The 13,081-nt window shown below is 36.9% G+C and overlaps 1 pseudogene; it reads right to left on the bottom strand.

The window, feature by feature from the left end:
* Positions 1 to 10,402: 10,402 nt before the first annotated feature.
* Positions 10,403 to 13,081, bottom strand: part of LOC141489320 (vesicle-trafficking protein SEC22a pseudogene) — a 60,714-nt pseudogene continuing 58,035 nt past the window's right edge.

Genomic DNA, 13,081 nt, shown 5'->3' with positions numbered 1-13,081 from the left:
AACAGTTTTGATGACTAATTATAATATAATTTTGGATCGGGTAGTGCTAAGCCACCTTCGTTTGCATATTTTTTCATTAAGTTCCTGGCAATTCTTGACTTTTTATTTCTCCATATGAATTTATTTACAATTTTTTCTAACTCATTAAAGTAATTTTTTGGAATTTTGATTGGTAGGGCACTAAACAGATAGTTTAGTTTTGGTAGAATTGTCATTTTTATCATATAAGCTCTCCCTATCCATGAGCTGTTGATATTTGCCCAGTTATTTAAATCTGATTTAATTTATGTGAGAAGTGTTTTATAACTGTTTTCAAAAAAAGATTCTGAGTCTGTCTTGGCAAATAGACTCCCAAGTATTTTACACTGTCTGAGGTTACTTTGAATGGCATTTTTATTTCTAGCTCTTCCTGCTGTTTCTTGCTAGTCATATATAGGAAAGTTGAGGATTTATGGGGGTTTATTTTATAACCTGCAACTTTGCTAAGATTGCTAATTGTTTCCAGTAGTTTTTTAGATGATTTCTTGGGATTCTCTAGGTAGACCATCATGTTATCTGTGAATAGTAAGAGTTTTGTCTCTTCCTTCCCAATTTTAATTCCTTTAATTTCTTTTTCTTCTCTAATTTCTGATGCTAACATTTCTAATACAATATTGAATAGTAGTGTTGATAATGGGGCACCCTTGTTTAACCCCTGATCTTATTGGGAATGCCTCTAGCCTCTCCCCATTGAGTATAATTCTTGTTGAAGGTTTCAGATAGATACTGCTAATTATTTTAAGGAACAGTCCATTTATTCCTACACTCTCTAGTGTTTTTAATAGGAATGGATGCTGTATTTTGCCAAAAGCTTTTTCAGAATCTATTGATATAATCATATGGTTTCTGATAGGTTTGTTATTGATATAATTGAGTATAGTAACAGTTTTCCTAATATTGAACCAACCCTGCATTCTTGGAATAAATCCTACTTGATCATAATGTATTATCCTCGTGTTGACTTGTTGTAGTCGTTTTGCTAAGATTTTATTTAGGATTTTTGCATCTATATTCATCTGGGAAATAGGTCTATAATTTTCTTTCTCTATTTTAACTCTTCCTGGTTTAGGTAACAGTACCATATTGGTTTCATAGAAAGAGTTAGGCAGAGTTCCATCTTTCCCTATTTTTCCAAAGAGTTTATATAGGATTGGAACCAATTTTTCCTTAAATGTTTGGTAGAATTCACTTGTGAATCCATCAGGCCCTGGAGATTTTTTTTTAGGGAGTTCAATAATGGCTTCTTGAATTTCTTTTTCTGAGATAGAGTCAGGTATTTCATCTCTTCTTCATGTAGCCTGGGCAGCTTATGTTTTTGTAAATATTCATCCATTTCACTTAGATTATCAAATTTATTGGCATAAAGTTCGGCAAATTAATTTCGAATTATTACTTTAATTTCCTCTTCACTGGTGGTGAGTTCACCTTTTTCATTTATAATACTAGCAATTTGGTTTTCTTCTTTCTTTTTTTAATCAAATTGACAAGAGGTTTATCAATTTTATTGGTTTTTTTCATAATATCAACTTTTGATTTTATTTATTAATTCAATAGTTTTTTGCTTTCAATTTTATTAATTTCTCCTTTAATTTTTAAAATTTCTAATTTGGTATTTGATTGGGGATTTTTGATTAGTTCTTTCTCTAATTTTTTTAGTTGCATGTTTATTTCATTGAATTCCTCTTTCTCCAATTTATTCATATAAGCATTTCCCATAGGTTTTGGTATGTTGTTTCATTATTATCATTATCTAGGATAAAATGGTTAATTCTTTCTATAATTTGTTTTTTGGTCCACTCATTTTTTAAGATGAGGTTATTCAGTTTCCAATTTGCTCTGGGTCTATATCTCCTTGGCCCAGCTATTGCACATGACTTTTATTGCATTGTGATCTGAGAAAGATGTATTCACTATTTCTGCCCTTTCTGCAGTTGGATCATTAGGTTTTTATGTCCTAGTACATGGTCAGTTTTTGTATAAGTTCCATGTACTGCAGAGAAAAAGGTATATTCCTTTCTATCCCCATTTATTGCCGAAGATAACATTTCTCATATAATATTGAACAGTAGTGGTGACAATAGGCATCCTTGTTTCACCTCTGATTTTACTGGGAATGCCTCTAGCCTATCCACATTGAATATAATGCTTGTTGATGTTTTTAAATATATACTGTTTATTATTCTAAGGAACAATCCATTTATTCGTATGCTCTCTAGTGTTTTTAGTAGGAATGGGCGCTGTATTTTGTCAAAAGCTTTCCCAGCATCTATTGATATAATATGTGATTTCTGATAGGTTTGCTATTGATATAATTAATTATACTAACAATTTTCCTAATATTGAACTAACCCTGACTTCTTGGGATAAATCCTATTTGGTTATAATGTATTATCCTTGTGATAACTTGTTGTAATCATTTTGCTATTGGGTCTATATCTCCTGGTCCAATATAGCAAATGATTTTCATGTCATTATGATCTATGAAAGATCACTATTTCTGCCTTGTTGCAATCATTAGGTTTTTATGTCCTAGTACATGGTCATTTTTGTGTAACTGCCATGTACTGCAGAAAACATGCATATTCCTTTCTATTCCCATTCAATTTCCTCTGTAAGTCTATTATATCTAGGTTTTCTAACATCCCATTTACCTCCTTAACTTTCATCTTGTTTATTTTATGATTAGATTTATCTAAATCTGAGAGCAAGATGTTGAGGTCTTTCACTAGTAGAGTTTTGTTGTCCATGTCTGCCTGTAACTCCTTCAATTTCTCCTCTAAGAATTTGGATGCTACATCATTGGGTACATACATATTTAGTATTGAAATTATTTTATTGTCTATGGTACCTGTTAGGAGGATATAGTTTCCTTCCTTTTTTCTTTTATTGTGATCTATTTTTGCAGAAGTTTTGTCTGAGATGAGGATAGCTACCACTGCTTTTTTCACTTCAGCTGAAGGAAAGTAGATTTTATTCCAACCTTTTCCTTTTACTCTATATGTATCTCTCTGCTTCAAATGAGTTTCTTGTAAGCAGCATATTGTAGGATTTTGGTTTTTAATCCACTCTGTTATTTGGTTATGTTATAAGGGAGAGTTCAATACATTCATATTCAAGGTTATAATTACTAACTCTTTAATGCCCTCCATGCTATCCTCCCTCTGTATTTTTCCACTTTCTTCACTTTAATCATATTCCCTAGTATTTTGTTTCTGAATTCCACCACCTTCAGTGTGTTTGCCCTCCTATATCAACCCTCCTTCCCTTTCTTTTCCCTTTACATTTTCCCCTTCTTCCTTCCCTTCCTTCTGTCCCTTTTCCAGTTTTGATACTTGAAAGGAAAGATAAATTTCTCCACTTAACTGAGTGTGTGTATGTTAACTTTAAGTCAAATGTAATAAGAGTAAGATTCTGGCAGTTCTCACCTCCTCCCTTCTTCCCCTCTATTCAAGTAGGTCCTTTGTAACTCTTAAAGTAATGAGATTTACTCTATTCCATCTCCTCCATCCTCCTGTTTTCTTACTGCCCCCCACCTTTGTAAGGAGGTATTGCTTTTAAATCATTCTGAGTCACAGAAATGTCATGAGTGTCCTTCACTTCTGACTAATTATATTGTCTCTAATAGTGTTATAATTCTAGGGAGTTATTTGAGTCATTCTCCCAGGTAGGAATATAGCCAGTTTCATCTTATTGGATAGTAGTTTCATGGATAAGTCATGAGTGCCTATCAATTTTGTTTAAGTATATTCTCTCTAATAGAGTTACAATTCTCAAGAGTTACAAGAATCTTTCTCCCAGGTGGGGAAATAGCCAGTTTCATTTTACTGGATAGCAGTTTTTTTCTTTATCCTATTTTTTTTTACCTTTTCATGTGTCTCTTGAGTATCCTGTTTGATGTCCACATATTTTATTTAACTCTGGTCTTTTCATTAGGAAATGTTGGAAGTCTCCTATTTCATTAAGTGTCCATCCTTTTCCCTGGAAGAGAACACTCAGCTTTGCCAGATAGTTGATTTTTGCCTGCATTCCAAGCTCCATTGCTGTTTGGATTATCTCATCCCAGAACCTTCAGTCTCTTTATGTTGATACAGCAAGCTCCTGCATAATCCCTACTGTGGTTCCTTGGTATTTAAATTATTTCTTTATGGCTCCTTGCAGGATTTTCTCTTTTATCTGATAGTTGTGGAATTTGGCCACAACATTCCTTGTTGTTTTCATTTTAAGATCCCTTTCCAGAGGGGATCGATGTATTCTTTTTTGACCTCTCATTCCATGATATCAGGGCAATTTTCCATCACTAAATCTTGTAATGTTTTGTCCAGGCTTTTTTTTTCCTCTTCAATGTTTTCAGGAAGTCCAATAATTTTCAGGTTGCCCCTCTTCGACCTATTCTCCAGGTCAGTGGTTTTGCTGATGAGGTATTTTAAATTTTCTTCTATTTTTTTTGATCTTTTGGTTTTGGTTAATAGAATATTTTTGTCTCATGAAGTCATTAGTTTCACAGATTCCATTCTTTGGTTTTTTGAGAAGAATATTCTTCATTTACCTTTTGCAACTCCTTTTTCCAATTGGTCAGTTCTATTTTTGAAGTTTTCCATTTGCCCAAGTGTAATTTCTGAGAGAATTATTTTCTTTTTGCCTTTACCCAGTTGAAGATCTGAGAGAATTCTTCTCATTTTGTATCTATCTACCTGTATTTTCAAGGATTTGTTTTCTTGTGAGATGTTAACTTTCTCTTGCAAAGTGTTAATTTTCTCTTGAGTTTATTTTCTCAATTTTTCCAATTGAATTTTAAACTCCTTTATGATTTCTTCAAGAAGTCTTTTTGGGGGGTGACTAGGTGGTACAATGGATAGAGCACCGGCCCTGGAGTCAGGAGTACCTGATTTCAAATCCGGCTTCACACACTTATTAATTACCTAGCTGTGTGGCCTTGGGCAAGCCACTTAACCCAATTTGCCTTGAAAAATCCTAAAAAAGAAGTCTTTTAGGGCTGGAGACCAATTCATATTCTCCTCAGAAGTTCTAGATCTCTCTGGGTTAGAATCTGTGCTTTCAAAGTAATTCTCAATGAGACCTCCTTATGCTGGCCTTTCTTCATTTTCCTAGGATCTTGTTTGGGGGAGGGACTGTGTCTCAGAGGTTTGCTTTTGAATATCCTAGAGTTTTTGTTCATTTGGCTTAGTAGTTCTGAGTGGGCCAGCCAGTAGGGCATGCTGATTGCTTTCTCTGGAGTGTTTGAGGTCCTCTCCCTAAGCCTGGATGGAGTGAAAAGTGGCAGCAAGGTCTGAATTGTCCTTGAACAATGGACTGGACCCTGATGGAGGTAGTTAATTTCCCTTTCAGCTGAGGGAGCTCTGCTGCCCACACCTGAACCTGAGGGTGGAAGGGTGGTTACTGTTTGTTCTGGGAAGAGGCCTCTGCTGAAAGTATGGAGCTCACGTCCCCAACCTTGGGTTGATGTCCAGAGGTGCTCTGCAACTATATGTGCTGGAACCTACCCTACAGACCTTCTGGGACCCACCAGACCTCCACTCTCCTAGCCAAAGGTTCTGTGGCTAAAGTTGGTCCTTGGACCAACCACTCAGCAAAGCCTCTAAGACTAAGGCCAGTTTTCTGGTTTCACTCTGTTGCCACTGCCCCTGCATTGCCACGGTCCACTGAGACAGACCTTGAGGCAGGTTTTCTTCTTCCAACTTCTCTTTCTATGTTTTGTCAATTGAATTTCTGTTAAGTGGTTTCCTTCATATTATTTTTGAGGGGAAATCAGGAGACCTTAGTACAGTGCCTGACTTCTCTCTGCCATTTTGGCTGGGAGTTGTCTGTGTTACCTGTTAATTAACCACTTCTCAGCTACTGACTTCTCTTCTAGTCTTCATGCATCTCTTGATGGGCAGAATTATACTTCTCTATAATTTTTGCAATACTGAAGCAGCATCCAGTTATTTTAGTAAAATACTTGGATTGATTGATTGACACTTTTAAGCAAGTTATATTAGCATAACTCAGAACATTTACAAATTCTGTCTTTTCCCTTCTCTTTTCCTTCTCTTAAGTTAGAAATGGCAGGAAAGGGAAATCCAGGCACCCCCTGAGACACTTCCCTTCTCAGTCTAGAGATGGTATTAGACATCCGTAAATTTAGGCAACTTTTTTTAAATATCAAAGCACTCTTTGTCCTCCAGTCAGATTTTAATACTGTGAAGACAATATAACTTTATTTAGTGTTACCAAAAGACCTAGCCTTTCTTCATCCAATTAGCTCTCAGTAAAGTACTGTATTTCTTCCAATTAGCATAACTCTCAGAAAATATCCGTACAGCCTACCTCAATTCTTGATAGCTTCTTTATTCTGTCTTCTGTAAGTAACTTCTACCTTTAGCTTCTGTCTTCTGTCTAGCACTCTTTGATTATCTTCCTCTTCTCTTCTATATTCACTTGGCCATCTTTTTTTTTTTTATTTTAAATTTTATTTATTTAAGGCAATGGTGTGAAGTGAATTGCCCAGAGTCATTGGCAATTATTAAGTGTCTGAGATCAAATTTGAACTCAGATCCTCCAGAGTCCAGGGTTGGTGCTGTATCCACTGCACCATTTAGCTGTCCTATCTGGTCATCTTTAACCCTGCTTTCTAACCTTGTCAATTAGGGTATCCTCATAATAAGTGAGTCATCTCTAACTTTGGAAGTAAAATTCACAGAAGTCACTTTTGTCTTAATTATGGATGAAACATGTAGTTTTGTACTTGATGTATAGATTATTAGCCACATTCTTCAAAATTCTAAAAATGCATATATGTAAATAAGACTGTGGGGTCACAATGAACAAGCCATCTGGAAATCAGTTCAGTGCTCAGTTTTCAAAGAGTTCCTCTAACTATATTATTTATGAAGCATTATTTTCCCTTCAAGGTATCAGAATGATTTATTTCTGATATTATTTTTAATCAGAGAGGGCATATTTACTTTTGAGTTAATTTTATCAAAGTTTCATACACATTTTCCCCCTTTCAGCAACTAAAGTGTTCACATAATAAAAGAATAACACTTTACATCCTCCCCTCAATGAACATGTTCATTCCTTCAAAATTAAAAATTCAGGATAAGTGGTAATGTATTCTGGTGGGTGAGATTTTGTCATGTTTTATTGGGAACCAGTACACCATACCACTTAGAAAGTTTCAAACAATAGGGAAGCTACTCTGGCTACATTCCTTATTTCCATTCTATTGGAACTTATACTTTGTCCTGGGGTTCTTATATATTATCTTTTGCCATACTTTAATCAAATGAGTTTATCTAGATTTTTCTAAACAACACAACCTATATAATGTCTTTTTTCATTAAAGATTTTGAGTTTTACAATTTTTCTCCCAATCTTACTTCCCTCCCCCCCAAAAAAGGCAATTTGTCAGTCTTTTTTTTTCTTTTTTTTCTTTTATAATTTTATTTCTCTTTCACAGCACACAAAACTTGACTTTTAGGTCAACAGAATTATAAAAAGCCCAAAAGGACAAATAAAAGACAGTTTGTTTATATGTATCTTCAGTAATTCCTACAAGCCCAGGACAGGTTATCAGAGATGTTATTAATTCAAATGGAATATAGAATAGATAAAAATTTCTTCCCTTGACCATTTTTGGCATGAAGTACCTAATACTAGGAAGGAGTACCTTGTGGCCTGCAAGTAAAGGGTGAAATGTAAAGTAATTTGGCCTTTGTGCAGCCTGGACAAGTTAGAGATCTATTGGAGTTTCAGAGACAGTATAAAAGAAAAGGGTCTCTGAATCTGATGAAGTCTTCTAGAAGAGCTAATTTAAATGAGTTCAAGCCTTCAATTATGGAGTTAGTTGAAAATAACATTTCACATATTTAAAAACTGTTATAAACACTCCCATTCTACATTAACCTGGAGCTAGTACATTCATGGTAAAAAATTCAAAATTGAAGAAAAATATTCTGTGTCTCAAGGCAACAGTATTTATAGGAAGCAGATCTTCAATTTCTGATGTATCTGTTTCTAGCACATAAAGAGGAGCCCTAGTCAAAAGGATTGGGGCTTACAACATACATGTGGAAGCCCAGAAATGAGAATTCCTGAGTGCTGACATACAAGAGCAAAGAAACAGCTCTGTCAAGCAAATAAGTTATATTATTGTCAGGCTTATGGAAAATATTTGTGCCATAACAGCAAAAATTATTTTGGGCAATCAAAAGACCCTCAAGACACCCCAAATTAAGGGAAAATATATCAATACTTGGTGGAAGGAAGTGTGAATTCATTGCTATCAAGTGGTCTAAACTCTCTGGATTTTACCAAGAAAAGAGGTATTCTGTGAATACAACATTTATGATTCCCACCACAGTGGAAAGAGTCCTGAACTTAAAGCCATGAAACATGAATGCTAATACTGGTTTAGTTAAGAGAACCTTCAGGAAGTCACACAAATTTTTTTGTACCCCAGTTTCCTTCTCTATACAATTTGACAAAAGTAACTATCTTCCATATCACACCTGGTAGAAATTGTTTCTAAAGCAAAAAATAGTATAAAAATCTATAGGATAATTATTATAAATATTCAAGAAATGTTTTCAAGAGTCCAAGATTTTTCTGTATTCTTGGCAAAAATCTATTTCCCCCCAAAGAGTCACAGAATCCTGTACAACAAAACATGCTCAATTTGGCAGAAGCAAGAATTCTGGATGTATACAGAGTGATGTGGATACTGATGGATGGAAGAGGGAATAAAATCTTTCTGACATAAATAAAATTTTAAAAACTCTGTTTCAATTCTTATTCATCCATACATTTCTTTCTAAGTTAAGAATAGCACAGTGTATATCAGCTTCTGCTTCTTTGATGATTTATGATCTTGTAAGTCTCAGGGTCATGATTCTAAATGTCAATTCTTCTTGCAACAATCTTGTAGTTATAGAAGGGGATGAATGTGTACTGGCCTAGCAATATCTTATACTACTTTTTCAAATAAATCCCTGATAACAGCTTTTCTTGTTATTTGCTTCTTTCACTTAGAGATTGACTACAGCAAGAAAAGTTGTGGTCAATTATGGTTGATACAGTTCTTGGGTGGGTATCTGTAAAAGTACAACAACATATACAGGATATGGTAATTAAAACCACATGATGAATTTTGCAAATTGTCTTGGTCTTTTCTGTGTCTTTCTACATCTTATTTTCTTTTTTTTAGGTTTTTGCAAGGCAATGGGTTTAAGTGGCTTGCTCAAGGCCACATAGCTAGGTAATTATTAAATGTCTGAGGCTGGATTTGAACTCAGGTACTCCTGACTTCAGGGCCGGTGCTCTACCCACTGTGCCACCTAGCTGCCACTACATCTTATTTTTAACCAGCAGCATAAAGACCATGGTTTTTCAACTATTGAATTCCATGAAATTACAGAATGTTAGAAATGAAAAAAACTGGCTATTCTGTCCCCAAACCCCTCATTTACTCAAATGAGTGATTTGCCAAAGTGAGTAGCAGAGTCAGGATTCCAGCATGACTCCCACTCTAGTAACCTCCTTTCTATCTCTCAGGCTGCTACCTTCACATTTTCCACTTGAAAATGTTGGTTTCATTCTTTTAAAATGTGACATTTGTGCAAACTGTTGTCAAAAGCAGGATAGTAGTACTGAAAGAAAAAGATAAGCTATTTGCCTTAAACTCTAATAAAACTTGGTAAGAACAGTCACTTCCAAAATTGCACACAAGTATTTATAAACACTGTCTCCTAAAATATTTCTAAAGTTCTTGCCTAGGTAAGACTGCCTTGATAATCTTCAGAAGTAGATGGTTTCTAAGGTAAAGGATTCAACTGAGAACTTTAAAAGAATCAATTAGAAGAATCATCTTTGGACATACAAATGCACATTCCCATTAGTGTATAATCCAACATTCTAACATTTACTAACTATTTTTTTCATTTCAAACATGTTTGTCAGTGTGCCATAGCATCTTTTTATTTAATCTATACTACTGCCTCACAAAGGCAAAGACCAACGCTGGTACTGGTTCACACTTGGTTTGGAGAACTAGTACTATGTTTATGTTTTCATTGAATTTTTCAGAAAGACTTATGTGCTGCTTGCTACTAATTAGTTATCTTCCAAATTTACTTTGTCCATCCGTAAGTTCAGCAGAGTAAATAGGGAGCCTGTCTTCTTCATGATGGCAATCACTCAAATCAGTCATATTTTTCAAAGACTTTTGGAAGACAGTCCACAGCAGATGTACTAAGAGGCAGGTTGCATTGTTTACAAACAACAGAAAGAAAGAAGGGAATTTGATACTCCTCATGTCCAGTAGAAATCTTCCCCACTGATAGGCAGGAGGCTCTCTTGACCCTCTAGGCAGCTGTTGCAGGCAATTGTAGTCATGCCTGTTTTAGACGTTATAATCTGGGGACTTGCCCTGGGGCTGCCTCAGCCAGATCTGCAGTGTCACGAACACTCCCACGGTCACATGAAAGAAAAGCTGGTATAGACAAGCTGCTGTTCCAAGGAAAAATGCAATGATATAATTGAAATCCTCACCATCATTCTGTAGGAGACTTTCTATGGCATGGAAGCTTCGAATTAAATTCAGAGCCCCACATAAGAGACTAAGAATAAATGCCACAATCCCTGGCAGAGTCACTGGTTCCAGTCTCTGGTGAGCAGAAGATATCTTACTGGCACTTTTATACTCCACAGAAAATGAAGATGTGAACCCATTGGCTGATCCCAATTCACACATGGAAACTTGATAAGGTGGTCTCAATTTGATTTCAGTCTGCATGTCAGAAAGATTTATCTTTGTCGAAAGAGACCTAGGATTGTTATATCACTGCTTGGTCCTCTGAATGAAGTTATCAAATTCAATGAAACAGTACGGTCAGATGGCTGTATTTGTCTTCATCATGTCATAAGTACTGATGAATTCTCTCTAAAGTTCATCCAGAAAAGAGAAAGCCAAGACATTTGGATAATTTTCGGTACACAGCATCATGTAACTCACTCCCAGGGAGCTAATAAAATTAATATTATATTGTCCAGTTTTCAGTGTACATCTATCAGGAAGCTGACCAAGAATCTTCGAGAGTGATTTAAAATACTTTCTGCATTCCTGCACTCCCATGCTTTGTTCATAATCAGCAGAAGCAGAGAGTGGTAATCCATCTCGTACATGAACCACTGCTGAGCTGGAAGCCGCCACTCTGCCCGACCAATTTGTCAGTCTTTATGTTGTTTCCATGCTATACATTGATCCAAATGGAGTGTGATGAGAGAGAAATCATATCATTAAGGAAGAAACAAAAAGTATAAGAGATAACAAGATCAGACAATATGATATGTTTTTTCCTAAATTAAAGGGAATAGTCCTTGAACTTTGTGCAAACTCCAAGGCTCCTTATCTGGATACAGATGGTATTCTCCTTTGCAGACAGCCCCAAATTGTCTCTTGTTGTTGCACTGATGGAACAAACAAGTTCATCAAGTTTGAACATCACCCCCATGTAAGGGTGTACGATGTTTTTCTGGTTCTGATCATCTTACTCAGCATCAGTTCATGCAAATCCCTCCAGGTTTCCCTGAAATCCTCTCCCTCCTGGTTGCTAATAGAACAGTAGTGTTCCATGACATACATATACCACAGTTTGCTAAGCCATTCCCCAGGTGAAGGACATTTACTTGATTTCCAATTCTTTGCCACCACACACAGGGCTGCTATGAATATTTTTGTACAAGTGATGTTTTTACCCTTGTTCATCATCTCTTCAGGGTATAGACCCAATAGTGGTATTGCTAGATCAAAGGGTATGCTCATTTTTTTTTTGCCCTTTGGACATAGTTCCAAATTTCTCTCCAGAAAGATTGGATGAGTTCACAGCTCCACCATCAATGTAATAGTGTCCCAGATTTCCCACAACCCTTCCAACAATGATCATTATCCTTTCTGCTCATATTGGCCAGTCTAAGAGGTATGAGGTGGTACCTCAGAGAAGCTTTAATTTGCATTTCTCTAATAAGTAATAATTTAGAGCAATTTTTCATATGGATATGGATTGCTTTGATCTCCTCATCTGTAAATTGCCTTTGCATATCCTGTGACCATTTTTCAATTGGGGAATGGATTTTTATATTAAAAATACGACTCAGATAGTGGCGGGGTGGAGCCAAGATGGGGACGTGAAGGGATCGAGTCTTAGGAGCTCTCTGATAAAAACTCATAAACTAAGGACTCTAACTAAACTTTCGAGAGACAGAACCCACAAAGGGACCCAGTGAGGCAGTTCTACTCAAGGTAACCTGGAAAAGAGCAGAAAGGCTCTGCTCCCCGGGTTGGAGGGGTGGCCTGCCAGAGGGGTGGCCCATCAGAGCCAAAGAACTTCAGCCTCCTGGAGGCAGCCCCAGGGCTCTGGGAGCTGTGGCTCACAGCAGCGGGGGAGTCTCCTGAGCTGCACCCTGGGGAGCACCGGCACAAAGTGGGGGAACAGCAGGGGACCTCTGCCAGAGTGCACATGGAGCCCAGCCCTCAGGGCACACAGCCAGCCCAAATCCAGGAAACAGAAGCAGGTGGAGTTTATGGAAGCAGGAGCCCCCAGGGCATGAGCCCATTGAGCTGAGGGAGGGGAGTGAAGAGAGAGAGAGAGAGACTGCCGAGCTCTGTCCTCTGCCTTTGGAACAGGACTCTGGGGCTCTGACCACATTCAGATCCTGATCCCAGTCTAGGCCCCCCATAGAACAACAGGGTCCCCCCACCTTGGCCCCGTGGAAGAAGGGGGTGCCTATGTTCATTCACAGACCAGGAGGGAGGACAGAACCTCACACACTGAGACCCTTGTGGGAGTGTCCCAAAAGCTCAGGAAGCACCCCAAAAAAAACAGGCGTAGGCTGGGAAAATGAACAAGCAAAGAAATAAGAGGAAGAACATTGAGAGATATTTTGCAAATGAGCCCAAGAAGGATCAAAATACTCAGTCTGAAGATGAGGAAGCACAAGCTCCTACATCTAAAGACTCCAAGAAAAACAGAAATTGGGCTCA

This window comes from Macrotis lagotis, chromosome 5 (assembly GCF_037893015.1).
Source record: "Macrotis lagotis isolate mMagLag1 chromosome 5, bilby.v1.9.chrom.fasta, whole genome shotgun sequence".
NCBI classification, from domain to species: domain Eukaryota; kingdom Metazoa; phylum Chordata; class Mammalia; order Peramelemorphia; family Peramelidae; genus Macrotis; species Macrotis lagotis.
Note: the sequence above shows the minus strand (reverse complement) of the source record. Positions and strands in the feature narration are given on the sequence as shown.